The 21,395-nt window shown below is 36.2% G+C and overlaps 1 long non-coding RNA gene across 4 annotated transcripts in view; it reads left to right on the top strand.

Annotated features, from left to right (window-relative positions):
* The first annotated feature begins 248 nt into the window (after positions 1–248).
* LOC103006972 (uncharacterized) overlaps positions 249–21,395 on the top strand; it is a 173,104-nt gene continuing 151,957 nt past the window's right edge. For all 4 annotated transcript variants that reach the window (XR_009006111.1, XR_009006114.1, XR_009006112.1 and 1 more), the window contains exon 1: positions 249–439. This is a non-coding gene — a long non-coding RNA (uncharacterized LOC103006972). The remainder of the gene's footprint in view (positions 440–21,395) is intronic.

A 21,395-nucleotide genomic window follows, 5' to 3' on the forward strand; every position in this document is an offset into this window, starting at 1 on the left:
CAGTTTGTTGGCTCCAGCAAGACGCCCAGCTGCCTTCCTTACCTCACGAACTCTCCGCGCCACAAATTCAAGTAAGAGCTCCAGAGCCTCGCAGCCCGGAACGTCTCCCAGAGTGAAGGACAGATGGGCCAATCGAAGCCCGGCTGGCCGCAAGCGTACAAGGCGGTGGGCGGGGCGAAGGGATGGGGCGGGACCAAACAGCGCTGCCATGACGACGGCTTCCGGTGGGCGGGCTGTGGTGACTTAGAGCCGGAAGGTGAGACGCCGCGGGAAAAGCGGTCCTGTTAGGTGGTCCAGGTAGTTTGGGGCTGAGGCCGTCTCCTCAAGAGTAACCGCGGGCCTGTGCTACGGTCACGCCACCAGCCTCCGTTTCCTTTAGCCTTCTCTCTCACCAAACGATTTTCCTGTCCAGTTATAAAGTGCAAGTTGTTTCCCCAAGGTAAGCGTGTAGTACCACCACCCCTTGTTGGGTAAGGGGTAACGGAAACTTGAGTCCACTTTGTCACCCGGGGAGCGGGTACTAAAAACAGAAAAAGGTGAAAATTTGGATTTCTAAACATTTAGTAATGGTTTACCGTGTGAATTTTTACTGTATCGTACACAGTTTGTAGTCTTTAAATATTGGGTGCAACTTGAGTTATGGTTAAATTTAAAATTCTAGTTATTTCTGACCGTCAAATTTCATCTAAACCGGGTATTAAAGAGCTTAATTTTAAAATTTTATGTAACAGTCTAAAAGCTTCTCTAAGTTCTTAATCTCCCATAAGTCTGAAGTTAGATGGTAAAATGGGCAGGTTCTTTGAGTCCAGACCATTACAGGAATCAAACTAATTCAGCTGAGGCTCCTCCTTTCTTAGATCATCACTTGAATCTAAAATAATTGAAACCAGGTGCTATGCATGGCTCCTTTGGTTCAACGTGTATCTCTTTTGGCGATAATGGTCTCACATAAGTCTCTCATTTATGGAAGAAAGTAAGCATTGTTGAAATGATGGAGGAGAAGTAAGACTTTCTACAGACAAATAATAATTTAAAAAAAAAACTTACAGCTTTGAAACACATCTTTTAAACAAAACAAAAGTCGTTGTTAAATTCTTGTCTCCAAAATCTAAAAGAAAAATTCAGCAGAACTTATCTGCTTATCAAGAAGAATTTCTTCTTCTACACTTAAGACAGGGAAGCATTTATGAAAGCTTAGATCTATATGTGTTTAGGTTCCTGCCAACCCCTTTCTTAAAATTCCATCTTTAAAACTCCTTGCTATTGAGCATTTTTCCAGCAGCTTGGATGAAACATTCCAAATAACTTACTCAGCCTGAAGGTTAGAAATTTCATTAAATAAGAAATTAAATATATTAGAATACTTAGGTATGAAACATTAATGAACAGAGTAACACATTCTTCACAAGAAGAGGCACTTAAGAAAACACAGGCCACCTGCACTGTGGAGCCATCTACTGTGATGAGATTTGACAAGCAAGAGATCAAAAAATGGCCAGATTTCAAAAGAGAATGTTCTGTGAGCTGCTTATTGCCCTCATAGACCATTTGAAAATAAAACCAACTCTCAGCAGAAGCCCAAGAGGCTTTAGAGATGAACCAGACCATCCTTTGGATGTCAGTATTATACTGAACAAAGTCAGTTATACTGTTATTTATCTGCAGGGGGAAAATGCCTAAATTTTATAAGGATTTAAGGCATTAATTAGAAATATATAGTGGTTATAGAGTTTAGAAAGCCAAGAAAGGAGACCTGAATCTAAGTTAGATTTACTTGGGAAAAACAATGTTCTCTATAGTAGCATTTGACTTTGTACTCTCCATTCCTCTCACCTAAATGGCCTCTCCCCTCTGCTTGGTTGAATCTTACTAATCTCTCAAGACCCAGGTCATATTCTGAATTTTTTTCAGCTGTAACCCATAGTTAACTCTCTCCCTCCAGAACACCTATAGAATTATAAATATACTCTTTATTTGGCTTTTTTTTCTTTAGGGCTGGTAATATTTTTATCATTTATGTTGATGAATGTATCTTACATATAGTTTGCCTCATCTGCTAGATTCTAAGCTACTTAGAGTTGTATTCACCACTGTACCTGGCAGAATGACTTGAACATAATTCTGATGTAAAAATGCCTAAGTTAAGATTAGTATTAAGTATAGTTGGTAGCTGTGTTAGTTTGCTGGGTTTGCTGTAACGGAATACCACAGACTGAGGGAATAAACAGCAGAAATTAATTTTCGCACAATTCTAGAGGCTAGAAAGTCCAATATCAAGGTGTCAGCAGGGTTGATTTCATTCTGAAGCCTCTCTCCTTGGCATGTAGTTTTGCCTCTGTCTTCACATGGTCTTTACTTCACGGACATACACATCTGTGTCCATATTTCTTCTTATAAGGACATCAGACATATTGGATTAGGGCCCATCCTAAAGACCTCATTTTAATTTAGTTACCTCTTTAAAGACCTTATCTCCAAGTATGGTTGCATTCTGAAGTACTGGGGATTAGGACTTCAGCATACGAATTTAAGGGGGGACACAATTCAGTCCGTAACAGTAACCAACACTCAAAAAGAAGAAATGATTGGGAGCACTTGTCTGTCATCATTAGAACTCTCATCTTTAGACCTACAGATAACATAATTGTGTACATCAGATTAGTGTAAGGTAATAGGGAGTGGGAGAGCCTGTGGTAAGTCAGAGAATATTTGCCCAAAGACATTCAAATTAAAATTTGTCAAAAAACAAAAAACACAACACACACACACACATCCCAGCACACCAACAAAATACCGGGTGATCCAAACAAACAAACAAAAACAAGCTGATTGGTTTTGGCTCATAGGGATCTGGTTTGCAAAAACCACCAGAATATTATTTCATTTGGAATCTATAACCTCTTAAGTAGATACTGGACATACTAAGTATGTTTTTGCATATCCAAAGACATTTTCCCTAGATCCCATTGGTTCACACATAACTTTTTTATTGAGTACCTGCTTTATTGAAGGAACTTTACTAAGTGCCTTGCTGAGATTAAAATCCATAAATTTGGCCACATATATCCAAGAGCTACAAGGACATCCAATTTCTGAGATAATTTATTAAATGCATAACCATGCATAATTTAGTATTTTGGGGGATACAGCTTTATCCTGTAAATAAATTAGAACTCTGAAAAAAATTCTTTGTCAGATTATGTGCTCTGATAAGGCCAAGGTTCTGATCTCAGATACAAGTGGAAAGGACAGGAGACATATACAAAAATAATTATAGTGCAAGATAAAAATGAGACTATAAGAGAATTATAAAGTACTGTGGGAAATTAGAGGAGGAAAAGATTTCTTCCAGGTTGGCGTGTTACTAAAAGTGTTTAATGCAATCAGAATTACTCTTTCTTGTAGCACTTGGAACACATTAACCAATGTGTTATATGTTATTTGCATATGTTCACAACTCCCGCAGTACAATCTGAAATACAGAAGAATGTTTTAATCTTTATATGCTCCAGTCTAGTGTTGCCCAAAAGTATCAGAGTCACCTGGGGAACTTTTTAACAATAAACTTTTCTCAACTCTGGCTCTATAGTTTCTAATTTAGTAGGCCTGGAGGAGTGCTAGAGAATCTCTGCCTTTAAAAGGTTTCTCCCACTTAATGATTCTGATTATCAACCCCACTTAGAACCTTCTGCCCTAGAGCACCTGGTATATAGTATGCTTTCAATAAGTTCTTGTCACATTAAATGAGTGGAGCTGTGATTTAGTAAGATTAAAAAGGCCCCTGTGTGCAGGATGAATTAGAGTAGAAAATATCCTAGAGGCAAGGAAATCCTATTACAGATGTCCAGCTAAGAGATGAAGCAGGCTTAAACTAGGGTAGAGGCCATAGGAAAGGAGAGAAATGGATGAGAAACATTGAAAAGATAGAATATACAGAATTAGATGAAACTTGATAGTTGCAATAGTTCCCAAAACAGTATGGCTAAGATTAACATGAGGTGTTTATTTAATAAGCAGGTTGCTGGACTCTATGTATGAAAGTCTGTTTGGCTGGTCCAAGGTGAAGCACATGAATCTGAATTTTTTAAATTTATTTTATATTGGAGTATAGTTGATTAACAATGTTTCAGGTGTATAACCAAGTGGTTCAGTTATACATATACATGTATCTTAGTTTTCAAATTCTTTTCCCATTTAGGTTATTACAGAGTATTGAACCAGTACTGTGCTATACAGTAGGTCCTTGTTGGTTATGTATTTTAAATATAGCACTGTGGACATGTCAATCCCAAATTCCCAATCTATCCCTCCCCACACCCTTCCCCACTGGTAACCATAAGTTCCTTCCCTAAGTCTGTGAGTCTGTTTCTGTTTTGTAAATAAGTTCATTTGTATCATTTTTTTTTTTAGATTCTGCATATAAGCAGTATCATATGGTATTTCTCTTTCTCTGTCTGACTTACTTCACTTAGTATGATAATCTCCACGTCTATCCGTGTTGCTGCAAATGGCATTATTTCATTGTTTTTAATGGCTGAGTAATATTCCCTTACATATGTACCACATCTCCTTTATCCACTCATCTGTCGATAAACATTTAGGTTGCTTCCATGTCTTGCTGCTATGAACATTGGGGTGCATGTATCCTTTCGAACCATGCTTTTTTCTGGCTATGTGCCCAGGAGTGGGATTACTGGGTCATATGGTAGCTCTGTTTTTACTTTTTTAAGTAACCTCCATACTGTTCCCCATAGTAGCTGTACCAGTTTGCATTCCTACCAACAGTGTAGGAGGGTTCTCTTTCCTCCACACCCTCTCCAGCATTTATTGTTTGTAGATTTTTTGAAGATGGCCATTCTGACCTGTGTGAGGTGATACGTTATTACAGTTTTGGTTTGCATTTCTCTAATAATTAGTGATGTTGAGCATCTTTTCATGTGCCTCTTGGCCATCAGTATGTCTTCTCTGGAGAAATGTCTATTTAGGTCCTCTGCCTATTTTTTGATTGGTTGTTTGCTTGTTTGATATTGAGCTGCATGAGCTGTTTGTAAATTTTGGAGATTATTCCCTAGTCAGTTGCTTTGTTTGCAAATATTTTCTCTCATTCTTTGGGTTGTCTTTTTGTTTTGTTTATGGTTTCCTTCGCTGTGCAGAAGATTTTGAGTTTAATTAGGTCCCATTTGTTTATTTTTGTTTTTATTTCCATTACTCTAGGAGACGGATTGAAAAAGATACTGCTGCAATTTATGTCAAAGAGTGTTCTGCCTATGTTTTCCTCTAAGAGTTTTATAGTATCTTACATTAAGGTCTTTAATCCATTTAGAGTTTACTTTTGCGTCCAGTGTTAAAGAATGTTCTAAATTCATTTTTTTTACATGTAGCTGTCCAGTTTTCCCAGTACCATTTATTAAATAATGGGAACACAGTAAGAATGCCCACTATTAGTACTTTCATTTATTATTGAACAAGAATTGGTCAGTGCAATAAGGTAAGAAAAAATAAATAAAAGGCCTATAAACTGGAGAGGGCTTGAAGGAAAAACTGTTCTATTCACAAATAATAAAATTCTATTCATAGAAAAATTTTAAAAAACACTACAGATAAACTGTTAAAAGTAATAGCAAAGTCAACTGAAACAAGTTTAATATTCAAAAATTAATTGTATTTCTATATACAAGCATTAAGAAGAAAAATAAAATTTGAAAACAATTAGGAATAGCACTAAAAACATCAAATAAGTGGGAATAAATATAAGATGTGAAATAACCGTATTCTAAAAACTTTGAAACTATCAATACATATATAATATCTAAAATAGAGTGATATACCATGAAAAAAAAATACAATAAGATACTGCTTCACACTCAGTAGGATAGCTATTATTGAAAAGAAAAGGAAAGAAAGTGCAAGAGAGAGGGAGAAAGAAAGTGTTGGCAAGTATATAGAGAAATTGGAACACTCTTACGTTGCTGGTGGAACTGTAAAATAGTACAGTGGTTGTGGAAAACAATTTGGCAGTTCTTCAAAAAGTTAAACATAGCAATTCCACTTCAAAGTATGTAACCAAACAGGAACGTAAACAGATTCATGTACACCAATGTTCATAAAAGTGTTATTCACAGTTATCAAAAGGTGGAAACAACACAAGTGTCCATCAGCAAATGAATGGTTAAACAAATGTGGTATATCCATACAATGGAATATTATTATACCATACAGAGGAATGCAGTTTTGAAAAATGCTGCAGGATGGATGGACTTGGAAAATATTATGCTAAGTGAAATAAGCCATATATGAAAGGCCTGTATTTTATGATTCTAAAAGTTGTATGATTCACAAAGACAGGAAGTAGGTTTGAGGTTACCAGAGGTGGAGTAGAGGGAGCAAATGAGAAGTTAATGCTTAATGGATACAAAATTTCTGTTTGGAGTGATGATGGAAACATTCTGAAAATAGTGATGATGATCACACAACATTGTAAATGTACTTGATGCCACTGAATCATACACTTAAAAATGGTTATAGTGGTAAAATTTATGTTTATGTGTATTTTAACACAATTAAAATTTATGTATAATATATATAAGAATTCAATGTAAGTATTGGTTTTGCGAATCACTGCTCTAACTTAGAAGTTAATGAGAAAAGCCTTTAGTTTTCTTTGTTCTGAGTCTTTGTTCCTATTTTAATCTTATTTCGGTTTTCTAAATAGATTTTTTTTTTGAGGATAAAATATAGTGAGCATGCATCAGGACTATTCTGGTATTCATTTTATGAATTAATGAGATACTTTTCAAATACAAATCATTCTCAGAAGAATTTGGTGCACTGGCCTAGTTATTACGGGTCGATTAGGCTTAACTGAGCTGGGGTTGTGAGGCTGAGAGTCCAGAATATAGAGTATCTAAGTAATAGTAAATCTGGAAGCCCAGTAAGAACAGAGTACCTGACTTCTGTTATACAAACAGCGTGATTCAAATGACCTATTTAACATTATCTATTGAAATAATAACTCTAAAAACATAATTAATATTGCCTCTTTAATAGGATAAGATAGGCTGTGCTACAGTAACAAACCCCTATATTTGTCTGGCATCACCTTCTCATCAACAACTAACTGTAAGAGAGGCTGGAAAAATCCCCATTTATTTAGTCCCAACCTAACTGCCTTGGAGGCTGTTGTAGATTTGGTGTGATGAGGATATAGCACTGACTCTTCCAGACTGACCTATATTTTTAAAAATTTCTTCACAGTGATCTAAGTGATGTTTAAAGTAAGGTTAGACTTACTGAAGTTTTGTTTCAGGCTATTTCAGACAAAATAAGGAAATTTTTTCTTTATAGACAAGGTATGTATAGGTTTTGGAGACTCATGATTTCACAGTATTGGCAAAATTCAGTAGTAGAACTCATCAACTTGCATTGTTAGTGTTAAGTACAAACTGCGTGAATTATTAGTTATATATTTTCAGTCAGTTCATTTAATTCAGTTTCAGCATCTGGAGATGGGGACAGTAGTCCCTACCAAATGAGATTCTTATGAGGATAAAATGAGAAAAAGAGAATGAAAAGTGCCTTACACAATGTCTGATCCATTGGAGATTAGCATTAATGGTAGTTGTCATTATTAATTAAATATTATTTGACTTTTCTACCTTTATGCAATTTTGTGAATATCACATGAGAAAACATGAAGTCTTTTTGAAATTTGCAAGGTGGTATATAGATATACATTTGGCAACTGATTATAGATCCCTTCTCTTTTCTGAACTAATTTTCACTATCATATAAATAAAAGTTTGATGATAGATACTTCCTTGCATCTTTCTCTATTTTCTGGGGGTTAATCTCATCTCCCAAACAAGAATGTGTATACTGCTTGACGATAGCTAGTATTTCATAGCTCATGTTTCTCTTCTGTCTCCTACATCTAGCACAGTTCTGTGTTCTTTAGTAAAATACTCAGTAAACATTTGTTTACTTTTAGTAATTAGTGATTTCTAAGCAGGCCCTTAAGGATATCATGATTGCAATTAGAATTAAGTCACTTGGAACATGTGATTGCTGCTACACTCTTGAGAATTCCCATTAGTCAAAGGTGACCTTCCTATATATCCCAACAGATGCAGACCTGACAGAAGTGATTCATATCTCTCCAAACCACAACACAGATCTTTGCAGTCTGCCCTGCTTTCCAAGCCACTCTAAAACTAAAGCTACAGAAATAAATAAAGCATATTACTTATTTAGTGAGGCTGTTACTTACCAAATAGAAAACACTATTACCAGGCCTGTTGGTAGAGTTGGCTTAATATTTGTTCTCATGTACAATCTTAGATAATGCTTCCTCGAAAAAACTTTTTATCTGAATACAAATTTTAGGAGATTAGCACAGTACATACCCCAAAATATGTTGTCAGTAATTTTTTGTGGAATTATATTGATAAAAGAACGTTGAGTCAGTAGCTCAAGAGATACTGTATCTAAGAGTCTAACTTTGAAGTAAAAATGTTTTGAATTCTCAACTATGCCATTTATTAGCTATGTGACTGTGGGTAATGTGATTTAAGCATATGAGACAAAATTTCCTTTTCTGTTAAATGGCCATTACAATAGCTAGCTCATAGGTTTATTGTATTAAATGAGATAATCCAGGTATAGCACTTAGCATAATACTAGATACCTAGTAAGTACACATTTCAGAGTAATTTCAACTGCAATAAAAAAAATTTTAAACCTCAAAATTACTCAAAATTTTCTAAAATGTATTCTTTTTTTTTTTTTTTTTTTTTTTTAATTTACTTATGTTTGGCTGTGCTGGGTCTTCGTTTCTTTGTGAGGGCTTTCTCTAGTTGCGGCAAGTGGGGGCCACCCTTCATCGCGGTGCGCGGGCCTCTCACTATCGTGGCCTCTCTTTTTGCGGAGCACAGGCTCCAGACGCACAGGCTCAGTAGCTGTGGCTCACAGGCCCAGTTGCTCCGCGGCATGTGGGATCTTCCCAGACCAGGGCTCGAACCCGTGTTCCCTGCATTGGCAGGCGGATTCTCAACCACTGCGCCACCAAGGAAGCCCCTAAAATGTATTCTGAAGTAAGAAGTTTCAAGATAAGATAGCTCCCAGGTTGGTTATTTCAGCTCCTCAGTGGCATCATCAGGATCCAAATCTTCTCCATTGTTTCACTCTGGTATCCTCAAAGTGTTAGCCCTTGTCTACAGACTAGGTTTCCTCATGGTCAGAAGATGACCACTGCAGCTTCATTCTAATCAAGTCAAAACCGAGTTCGGCAAAAGAAAAAACACCATCTCTTCATCTGTGTTTCTTTTTAAAAACAACAAAATCTTTCTCCAAAACTTTCCAGCACACTTGCCTCCATGACTCATTGGCTGGGCTATATCCTCACCTCCTATGTGATCACTGGCAAGGAAAAAGGAATTATGAATTACCTAGGAACAGGCTTAGACAAATCAAGATTTATCCCCAAGTTTTTGATTCTGTCACTTTTTTAAAGGGTGGATGCCTAAACAAAAATTGTTAACTAGGGGGAGATGGCTGTATACTATAGCTATTAGTCCGCATCATGGAATATTTGCCATTCTTTTTTTTAATCCTCACATGAAGTAGATTCGGGTATCTGAATCACTGCTCAGTTACTTGCCCTCATCATCCATCAGTTACATCACTCTCATCAGCATATTAGACAAACTAATGCCAATTTCATTCTTTTTTTAATCCTTTCATTCTGTTACGTTGCTGCTGACAGGTTACTGAAGTGTCACAGCTAAAAATGTCAAATGCCTAGGAATATCAGGTTTACCTGAAATAGATCATAAGTATAAATTACATGCTAACTATAGCTACTTTCTTAGGGTGAATTTGATCTTAGGACAGAAGCAAATTTATGGCATTACTGTACGTGACTTATAAATACAAAATCTTGCTTTCCACGCTAAGAAAAAAAAACGTTAAAAAGAATTTACTTCCCATTTATATTAGGTAATCTATTGTATTAGCACCAAGATGAGAACCAAATAAGAAATTATAACATGTTTGTGAAGGAAAACAAGGTATGGTCCACAAGCATTTTTCATTATACCAAGTGTTTATAAAAGGGAGGGGTATAATTACATAGAAGTATATATGGGAAATGCTTTAATTTCCATTTTCTTCCTCTATAACTTCACTTAAAAATCTGTTTGCTACTATGGACTTGGCTTGATATATAAATAAATTTCAAAAGAAACAAGAAATTTACGTAATTTGTCTTGTTACCCTCTATTTCCGTAAAGTCTATAAATTGAAAAAATATAGCCCTTGGAAACAACTGGAGAAAAGAGTGAGACCTGATTTAGAAGACGAGGGTAAAAATTCATTAAGAAAAATCCCCCTACAAAACAAATCAATTATAAGAAATTTTCTTGGTTTTGTACCATCATCTTCCTTTTTTCATGGAGAAGTGCTACTGATAGTTTGTCTCATTGGAAGCATTTTAAAAACATCTGTAATATAGATAACTAATAGAACAGATATTAGTATGGATTTCTCTTGTATATAACCATGACATATGGTAAAATTAGAACTATCTGAAGAATGAGGCATCATATCTATAATGCAAATTTTCATATTAAAACCTTATATCTAGAAAGAGTTCTCCAGTGGGACGGTTAATATTTGTCAATATATTTTCTAAAAGCGGCAATTTAAAAAAATTTTTTATTGGAGTATAGTTGATTTACAATGTTGTGTTAGCTTCAGGTGTACAGCAAAGTCAATCTGTTATACATATATCTACTCTTTTTAAGATTCTTTTCCCATATAGGCCATTACAGAGTATTGAGTAGAGTTCCCTGTGCTATATAGTAGGTCCTTATCAGTTATCTGTTTTATATATAGTAATGTGTATATATCATTCCCAATCTTCCAGTTTATCCCTCTCCCACCCTTACCGCCTGGTAACCATAAGTTTGTTTTCTACATCTGTAACTATTTCTGTTTTGTAGATAAGTTCACTTGTACCCTTTTTTAAAATTCCACATATAAGCCACATCCTATGATATTTGTCTTTGTCTGGCTTACTTCACTCAGTATGACAATGTCTAGGTCAGTCCATGTTGCTGCAATGGCATTATTTCATTCTTTTTTATGGCTGAGTAATAATATTCCATTGTGTATACGTACCACATCTTCTTTATCCATTCCTCTGTTGATGGATGTTTAGGTGGCTTCCATGTTCTGGCTATTGTAAATAGTGCTGCAATGAATATTGGGGTGCATGTATTTTTTCAAATTATGGTTTTCTCCGATATATGCCCAGGAGTGGGATTGCTGGATCATATAGTAGCTCTGTTTTTACTTTTTAAAGTAACCTCCATACTGTTCCCCATAGTAGCTGTACCAGTTTACATTCCCACCAACAGTGTAGGAGGGTTCCCTTTCCTCCACACCCTCTCCAGCATTTATTGTTTGTAGATTTTTTGAAGATGGCCATTCTGACCTGTGTGAGGTGATACCTCATTGCAGTTTTGGTTTGCATTTCTCTAATAATTAGTGATGTTGACCATCTTTTCATGTGATTTTGGCCATCTGTATGTCTTCTTTGGAAAAATGTCTATTTAGATCTTCTGCCCATTTTTTGATTGGGTTGTTTCTTTTTTTGATATTGAGTTGCATGAGGTGTTTGTGTATTTTGGAGATTAATTCCTTGTTGGTTGCTTCGTTTGCAAATATTTTCTCCCATTCTGAGGGTTGTCCTTTCATTTTATTTATGGTTTCCTCTGCTGTGCAAAAGCTTTTAAGTTTAATTAGGTCCCATTTGTTTATTTTTGTTTTTATTTCCATTACTCCAGGAGGTGGATAAAAATATATCTTGCTGCAATTTATGTCAAAGAGTGTCCTGCCTATGTTTTCCTCTAAGAGTTTTATAGTATCTGACCTTATATTTAGGTCTTTAATCCATTTTGAGTTTATTTTTGTGTATGGTGTTAGGGAGTGTTCTAATTTCATTCTTTAACATGTAGGTGTTCAGTTTTCCCGATACCACTTATTTAAGAGGCTGTCTTTTCTCCATTGTATATTCTTGCTTCCTTTGTCATAGATTAGGTGACATAGGTTTGTGGGTTCACCTCTGGACTTTCTTATCCTGTTCCATTGATCTGTATTTCTGTTTTTGTGCCAGTACCCTACTGTTTTGGTGACTGTAACTTTGCAATATAGTCTGGAGTCGGGGAGCCTGATTCCTCCAGCTCCATTCTTCTTTCTCAAGATTGCTTTGGCTATTCAGGGTCTTTCGTGTTTCCATACAAATTGTAAATGTTTTTGTTCTAATTCTATGAAAAATGCCATTGGTAATTTGATAGGGATTGCATTGAATCTGTAGATTGCTTTGGGTAGTACAGTCATTCTCTCAATACTGATTCTTCCAATCCAAGGATATGGTAGATCTCTCTCCATCTGTTTGTGTCACCTTTTATTTCTTTCGTAAGTATCTTATAGTTTTCTGAGTACAGGTCTTCCTGAGTACAGGAAGGTTTATTCCTAGGTATTTTATTCTTTTTGATGCGATGGTGAATGGGGTTGTTTCCTTGATTTCTCGTTCTGATCTTTCATTGTTAATGTATAGGAATGCAAGAAATTTCTGTGTATTAATTTTGTATCCTGCAACATTACCAAATTCATTGATGAGCTCTAGTAGTTTTTTCGGTAGTGTCTTTAGGATTTCTATGTATAGTGTCATGTCATCTGCAAACAGAGACAGTTTTACTTCTTCTTTTCCAATTTGGATTCCCTTTCTTTCCCTTATTTCTTTTTCTTCTCTGATTGCCATGGTTAGGACTTCTGAAACTATGTTGATAATGGTGGTGAGTGTGGACATCCTTGTCTTGTTCCTGATCTTAGAGGAAATGCTTTCAGTTTTTCACCATTGAGAATGATGTTTGCTGTGCATTTGTCATATATGGCCTTTATTATCTTGAGGTAGGTTCCCTCTTTGCCCACTTTCTGGAGAGTTTTTCTCATAAATGGGTGTTGAATTTTGTCGAAAGGTTTTTCTGCATCTATTGAGATGATCATATGGTTTTTCTTCTTCAATTTGTTGATGTGGTGTATTACAATGATTGATTTGCGGATATTGAAGAATCCTTGCATCCCTGGGAAAAATTCCACTTGATCATGGTGTATGATCCTTTTAATGTGTTGTTGGATTTGGTTTGCTAGTATTTTGTTGGGGATTTTTGCGTATTTGTTCATCAGTGATATTGGCATGGAATATTCTTTTTTTGTGTGATATCTTTGTCTGGTTTGGTATCAGGGTCATTGTGGCCTTGTAGAATGAGCTTTGGAGTGTTCCTTCATCTGCAAGTTTTGGGGATAGTTTCAGAAGGGAAGGTGTTAACTCTTGTCTAAATGTTTGGTAGATTTTGCCTGTGAAGCCATCTGGTCCTGGGCTTTTGTTTGTTGGAAGATTTTTAATCACAGTTTCAATTTCAGTACTTGTGGTTGGTCTGTTCACTTTTTTTTATTTCTTCCTGTTTCAGTCTTAGAAGGTTGTACCTTTCCAAGAATTTGTCCATTTCTTCTAGGTTGTCCATTTTACTGGCATATAGTTGCTTGTAGCACTCTCTTATGATCCTGTGTATTTTTGTGTGCCCATTGTAACTTCTCCTTTTTCATTTCTAATTTCATCGATTTGAGTCCTCCCTTTTTTTTTCTTGATGAGTCTGGCTAAAGGTTTATGAATTTTGTTTATCTTTTCAAAGAGCCAGCTTTTGGTTCCATTGATCTTTCTTATTGTTTTCTTCATCTCTATTTCATTTATTTGTGCTCTGATCTTTATGATTTCTTTCTTTCTACTAACTTTGGGTTTTGTTTATTCTTCTTTCTCTAGTTGCTTTAGGTGTAAAGATAGGTTGTTTACTTTAAATTTTTCTTGTTTCTTGAGGTAAGGTTGTATTGCTATGAACTTCCCTCTTAGAACTGCTTTTGCTACGTCCCATAGGTTTTGGATCATCGTGTTTTCCTTGTCCTTTGTCTCTAGGTGCTTTTTGATATCCTCTTTGATTTTGTCAGTGATCCATTGATTATTTAGTAACACATTGTTTAGCCTCCATGTGTTCGTGTTTTTAACAGTTTTTTCCCTGTAATTGATTTCTAATCTCAGCATTGTGGTCAGAAAAGATGCTTGATATGATTTCAATTTACTTAAATTTACCAAGGATTGATTTTTGGCTTCAGATGTCATCTATCCTGTAGAATGTTCTGTGTGCACTTGAGAAGAAAGTGTGTTTTGCTGCTTTTGGATGGAATGTCCACTAAATATCAATGAAGGCTGTCTGGTCTAATTTGTCATTTAAGGCTTGTGTTTCCTTATTAATTTTCTGTCTGAATGATCTGTCCTTTGGTGTAAGTGGGGTGTTAAAGTCCCCCACTATTATTGTGTTACTGTCGATTTCCCCTTTAATGGCTGTTAGCATTTGCCTTATGTATTGAGGTGTTCTTATGTTGGGTTCATAAATATTTACAATTGTTATATCTTCTTCTTGGATTGATCCCTTGATCATTATATAGTGTCCTTCCTTGTCTCTTGTAACAGTCTTTATTTTAAAGTCTATTTTATCTGATATGAATATTGCTACTCCAGCCTTCTTTTGATTTCCATTTGCATGGAATATCTTTTTCCATCCCCACACTTTCAGTCTCTGTGGGTCACTAGGTCTGATGTGGGTCTCTAATAGATAGCATATATATGGGTCTTGTTTTTATATCCATTCAGCTGGCCTGTCTCTTGGTTGGAGCATTTAATCCATTTACATTTAAGGTAATTATCAATATGTATGTTCCTATTGCCATTTTCTTAATGTTTTGGGTTCGTTTTTATAGGTCTCCTTTCTCCCTTTCTCTTTTGTTCTCTTTTCTTGTGTTTCCCACCTAGAGAAGTTCCTTTAGTTCCTTTAGTTCTATTTTGTTGTAAAGCTGGTCTGGTGGTGCTGGATTCTTTTAGCTTGTGCTTGTCTGTAAAGCTTTTGATTTCTCCATCGAATCTGAATGAGAGCCTCGCTGTGTAGAGTATTCTTGGTTGTAGGTTCTTCCCCTTTGATCACTTTAAATATATCATTCCACTCCTTGCTGGCTTGCAGAGTTTTTGCTGAAAAGTCAGCTGAGACCCTTACGGGAGTTTTCTTGTATGTTATTTGTTGCTTTTCCCTTGCTGCTTTTAATATTATTTCTTTGTCTTTAATTTTTGTCATTTGATTTCTATGTGTCTTTGCTTGCTTTTTCTTGGGTTTATCCTGCCTGGGACTCTCTGCACTTCCTGGACTTGGGGGAATGTTTTCTTTCCCATGTTAGGGAAGTTGCCAGCTATTGTTTCTTCAAATATATTCTCAGTCCCTTTCTCTGTCTTTTCTCCTTCTGGGACCAGTAATGCAAATATTGGTGTGTTTAATGTTGTCCCAGAAGTCTCTTAGGCTGACCTCATTTCTTTTCATTCTTTTTTCTTTATTCTGTTCTGTGGCAGTGATTTCCACCACTGTATCTTCCAGCTCACTTATTCATTCTTTTGCCTCAGTTACTCTGCTATTGATTCCTTCTAGTGTATTATTTATTTCAGTTTTTCTATCGTTCATCTCTGTTCTTTCTTTAGTTCTTTTATGTCTTTGATAATCATTTCTTGTATCTTCTCAATCTGTTCCTCCATTGTTTTTCCAAGATCTTGGATCATCTTTACTATCATTACTCTGAGTTCTTTTAAAGGTAGATTGCCTATTTCAACTTCACTTAGTTGTTCTTCTGTGGTTTTATCTTGTTCCTTCATCTTGGGTATATTCCTCTGCCATCTCATTTTGTCTAACTTTCTGTGATTGCGGTTTCTGTTCCTTAGGCTGCAGGGTTGTAGTTCCTCTTGCTTTTGCTGTCGGCGCCTTGGTGGATGACGTTGTCTAAGAGACTTGTGCAGGTTTTCTGGTGGGAGGGACTGTTACCTACCAACTGGTGGGTGGAGCTGGGGCTTGTCCTCTGGTGGACAGGGCTGTGTCAGGGGGTGTATTTGTCTGGTGGCTGTTTACTCAGGAAGACTTTACGCAGCTTTTCTGCTAATGGTTGGTGCTGTGCTCCTGCCCTGTTGATTGTTTGCCTTGAAGCATCTTAGCATTGGCGCCTACAGGCTGTTGGATGGTGTCAGGTCTTGGTGAGAAAATTGTGGCCTCCAAGAGGGCTCATGCCAGTGGGTACTCCCCAGAACTGCCACCACCAGTGTCCTTGTCTCTGCAGTAAGCCACAGCTGCCCCCCACCCCCTGCCTCTGCAGGAGACCTCTATTACTAGCAGTTTATTCTGGCCCAGTCTCTTATGATGTCACCACTTTTTTCCCTGGGTCCTGGTGCACTTGAGACGCTTTGTGTGCCCTGCAAGCATCGAGTCGCTGTTTCCCTTGGTCCTGTGGAATTCCTACGATTAAACCCCACTGGCCTTCAAAGTCAGATTCTCTGGGGGCTCCTCCTCCAGTTGCCAGACCCTCAGGCTACCAAGCCTTATGTTGGGCTCAGAACTTTCACTCCTTTGGGAGAACTTCTGTGGTATAATTATTTTCCAGTTTGTGGGTTACCCACCTGGCATGCTTGGGATTTGCTTCTATCGCGATTATGCCCCTCCTACCATCTTGCTGTGGCCTCCTCTCCGTCCCTGAATGTAGTGTATCTTTTTTGGTAGGTTCCAGCATTTCTTCATTGGTGGTTGTTCAGCATTTAGTCGTGACCCTAGTATTTCCATCAGAAGAGGCAAGCTCATGTCCTTCTACTCCACCATCCTATCTCGATCCTCAGTTGTACTTTCTTGTGTTGTTATTGTATTGGCCACTTTAGAGATTACAGTATATCAACATGTACAGGCATACCTTGTTTTATCACACTTAGTTTTATTGCACTTTACAGATACTGTGTTTTTTACAAATTGAAGTTTTTTGGCAACCCTGCATTGTCAGATGATGGTTAGCATTTTTTAGCAATAAAGTATTTTTAAATTAAGGTATGTATGTACATTTTTTTATACACAATGCTCTTACACAATTGATGGACTACACTATAGTGTACAGTAAGTCCCCTACATACGAACCTTCAAGTTGCAAACTTTCAAAGATGCGAATGTGCATTCCATCGTTGTCAGGCGTGAGTGAAATTGCAGCTTGCCCTCCATCTCCCGTTGCTGATGATTCTTCAGCTCTACCATCTCCCACCTACTCTCCCTCCTCCAGTCGGTAACTCTTATTGCCTGTTCACTCGATGCCAGCCCTTGTATGCTAGCTATTGTACTGTCCTACTGTACTGTACTTTTTGAGGTACTGTACAGTAAAATTATAAATATTTTCTTTACTTTTTGTGTTTATTTTTTATGTATTATTTTTGTGAAAAGCATTATAAACCTATTACAGTACCATATAGTCGATTGTGTTAGTCAGCTAACTTTATTGGACTTACAAACAAATAGGACTTACGAATGCGCTCTGAGAATGGAACTCGTTCGTATGTAGGGGACTTACTGTAAACATAACTTTTGTATGCACTGGGAAACAAAAATATTCATGTGACTTGCTTTATTGCCATAGTCTCCTTATTTTTGGTGGTCTGGAACTGAACCTGTAATATCTCCAAAGTATGCCTGTACTTAAGTTGTAATAGCCTACCTCAAATTAATACACTACTTCACTCACAAGGTAAGAACCTTACAGGGGTGTAATACTATTTACTTCCCTCCCATCCTTTGTACTATTTTCTCTTGTATTTTACATCTACACATTATAAACTCCACAATATATTATTATTTTTGCTTTAAGCAGTTGATCGACTTTAAAAGATTTTGGTAAAAGAACAGAAAATTTTATCAACTTCACCATTTTTAAGTGTACAGATCAGTGTTAAGTACATTTGCATTGTTGTACAGCTATTCTCTAGAGCTCTTTTCATCTTGCAATAGTGGAACTCTATGCCTAGTAAATAACAACTTTCCAGTCCCTTTCCCTCAAGTCCCTGGCCACCACCATTCTGCTTTCTGTCTCTATGAATTTGATTGCTTTAAACACCTCATATAAGTGGAATCATAATTGTATTTGTCATTTTGTGACTGGCTTATATCATTTAGTATAATGTTCTCAAGGTTAATCCATGTTGTAGTGTGTGTGAGGATTTCCTTTCTAGGACTGCTGTTTCTGTTTGTTTGTTTTTGTCATAGTAGCTATCCTAGTGGATATGATGTGGCATCTCATTGTGGTTTTGATTTGTATGTCCCTAATGATAAGTGATGTTGAGCCTCTTTTCATGTGCTTATCGGCCATTTGTATATCTTCTTTGGAAAAATGTATATTCAAGTACTTTGCCCATTTTTATTCAGGATATTTGGTTTTTGTTGTTAAGTTGTCGAAGTTTTTTATATATTCTGAATATTAACTCTTTATTAGGTATATGATTTGCAAATATTTTCTCGGATTCCGTATATTGCCTTTTCAGTCACTTGATTGTGTCCTTTCATGTGCGTATGTTTTAAATTTTGATATAATCCAATTTATCTGTTTTTACTTTTGTTATCTGTACTTTTGTGTCATACCAAAGAAATTGTTGTCAAATACAATATCGTGAAGGTTTCCACTGTGTTTTCTTCTAAAAGAGTTATAGTTTTAGCTCTTATGTTTAAGTCTTTGAGCCATTTTGAGCTAATTTTTTTTTTTGAGCGAATTTTTATATGTAGTGTAAGGTAAGTGTCCAACTTCAGTCTTTTGCTTGTGAATATACATTTTTTCCCAACACCATTTGTTACAAGGTCAATTGACTTTTAAAGAATTTAAGAAAAGTAAGAAAGAGCGTTTTATATTTACCATATATTTACTATTCTACTACTTTTTATTCTTCCTGTAGGTCTGAATTTTAATATAGTATTCCCTTTAGCATTTTTTGTAGTGCAAGTCTGTTGACAATGTATTATCTCATTATTCATTTATCAGCAAATATCTATTTCACCTTCATTTTTGAAGGATATTTTCACTGACAATAGAATTTTAGGCTGATTTTTTTTTCTTCATCATTTTAAAGATGTGGTTCTATTGTCTTGTGTAATCTGTAATGAGAAGTCAATCACCATTTTTATCATTGTTACCCTGGATAGACTCCCCCATCCCACCCACCTCTGGCTACTAAAAATTTTTTTTTTCTTTATCTTTGGTTTTAAGCAGTTTGACTGTGATATGCCTAGTTGTGGTTTTATGTTTATGTATTCTGCCTGGGGTTTGCTGTGCATCTTGGATCTATAGGCTTATGTTTTAATCAGTTTTGGAAAGTTTGTCCAATATTTTATCAGATATTTTTTCTGCACTTTTCTCGTTCTCCTTTCCCTCTGGGACTCCAATTATAAGCATGCTAGATTGTTTAATTTTGAACACACACATTATTGATGATCTGCTATTTTTTTTCATACTGTTTTTCTCTCTGTGCTTCAGTTTAGATTATTTCTATTGAGTTGTCTTCAAGGTCATTGAGCCTTTCTTCTGCACTATCCAATCTGCCATTCCATTCAGTGATTTTCTTTAATCATTTCAGATATTATATTTTTCAGTTCTAGTATTTCCATTTGATTTTTATTTTTGGTTTTCCTATATCTACTGGAATTCTTCATGTTTTTACTTATTATATCCTGTTTTTCCAGTACATTCTTTAACATATATCATAACTACTTTAAAATATTTGTCTGTTAATCCCAATATCTGGGTTGTTAGTGAGTCCATTTCTGTTGACTTTTTTCTTTTGACTATGGGTTGTATTTTCCCAAGTTCTCTCTTAGCTTATGATTTTTTTGATAGTATGTTACCATTGTGGATAATACGTTTAACAACTTGATTATGTTATCTTCCTCTGAAGAGTGTTTTGAATATTGTTCTAGAAGGTGGTTAAATTACTGGTAGAATTTATTGATTCTGTGGAGGCTTGGTTTTAGACTTGGTTCAAATTTATCTATTTCAGTTTTTCTCCTAGTCTTAGGCATGGACCTTACTTTTAAATTCTGCCCCTTCTGGGGTTTCTAGAAAGTCTGAGGTGTTTACCAAGACCCTCTACCTTTAGGAATTCACTTTCCAAACTCTGACTCATCATCATTTGTAAACTGCTGAAATTTCTGCTTAGTTGTTTTAGTCTTTTAGCTGTTGCTTTCTTCTAGGTTTCTTGGCTATCACTTTGTACATGCATAGTTCAGGAGTCAGCCAAGCATTTGAGGAGAGGTATTATACAGATTTTGGAGCTACCCTTCCCCCTCACTCAATCCCCAGTGGCTTCCCTTTTTTGGAGACTTCCTCTTTCAACTTCCAGGTGCACCAGCAGCCTCAAACTCTAACTTCTTATTCCTCAGCCCCCAAAACTGCTGCTTTCTGATTAAGCTCTGTTCCACATGCACCATGCAGAGAAGGAAATAATCTTACCAGAAAAATCAGAAAAATGTAGATATTATTCTATTGGCTTCCTTTCTTTCAAGGGTCATATCCCCTTCAGCTTCTGCCTGCTATTGATTGCTCCACAGTGCCTTCAAATAGTTGTTTTCTTTTAGTCGGAATTTATAATTGTCATTGTCAGGAGAGTTATCTAGTTTAAGATACTTAACTACTTATGAGTGCCAGAAATCATTAAAGCAGTATTTTTAAATGGAAAAACAAAAGTATGGTTTCTAAGAAATTGTTGGTTATTGTATTATATGCAGCTATATTTAGAGAAGTAAAAAGATACCTCCTAGAATGGGGAAGGAATTAGGTAATATTATTTCAAAAATAATTTCTGGTGTTTTAATAAGACTGTGTAAAATTATCGACTGCAGTGGCCATGAAAATGTACTACTTCGACCTCCTGCTGTAGGGAACATAATTGATTGATGGCTGCAGGTGCTGCTGTCTTTTAGAACCCATTCCCAAGTTCATGCCAAGGCCATGATTCCCAAGTGATCCTTCCAGGCCATGAGCCCATATGGTGGAGGTTGTAATCCAGGTTCTTTTCTATGAGATATAGGACTCCTTTAATGGAATATTTTTGCAAAGGACTCCCAATTGACTGGGCCAAAACCTTCTTAGAACTGTGTTGCAGTCTGAGATTCTTCCTACCCAGTCTTCCATCCTTCCATTTTTCCATCACAGGTATCCTAAGGCTTTCTTGCCTTCCCTTGCTCCCACTTTGTTGTCTTTCAAAAGTAAGTCTCCTGCATGTTTAATACCATCTTTGCATCTGCTTTTTGGGAAACCCAAACTAATACACAGACCCAAGCTATTGACAGAAAATAGACCAAAATTGACTTTTAAAAAAAGAATATTTTTAGAGAAAAATTCCAAATAGCATATGTAGATACTCCCTTCTCTAGGAGGTAGAACTTAATTTCCCTCTGCTTGGA

The sequence above is a fragment of the Balaenoptera acutorostrata genome, chromosome 19, assembly GCF_949987535.1.
Source record: "Balaenoptera acutorostrata chromosome 19, mBalAcu1.1, whole genome shotgun sequence".
Classification (NCBI taxonomy): domain Eukaryota; kingdom Metazoa; phylum Chordata; class Mammalia; order Artiodactyla; family Balaenopteridae; genus Balaenoptera; species Balaenoptera acutorostrata.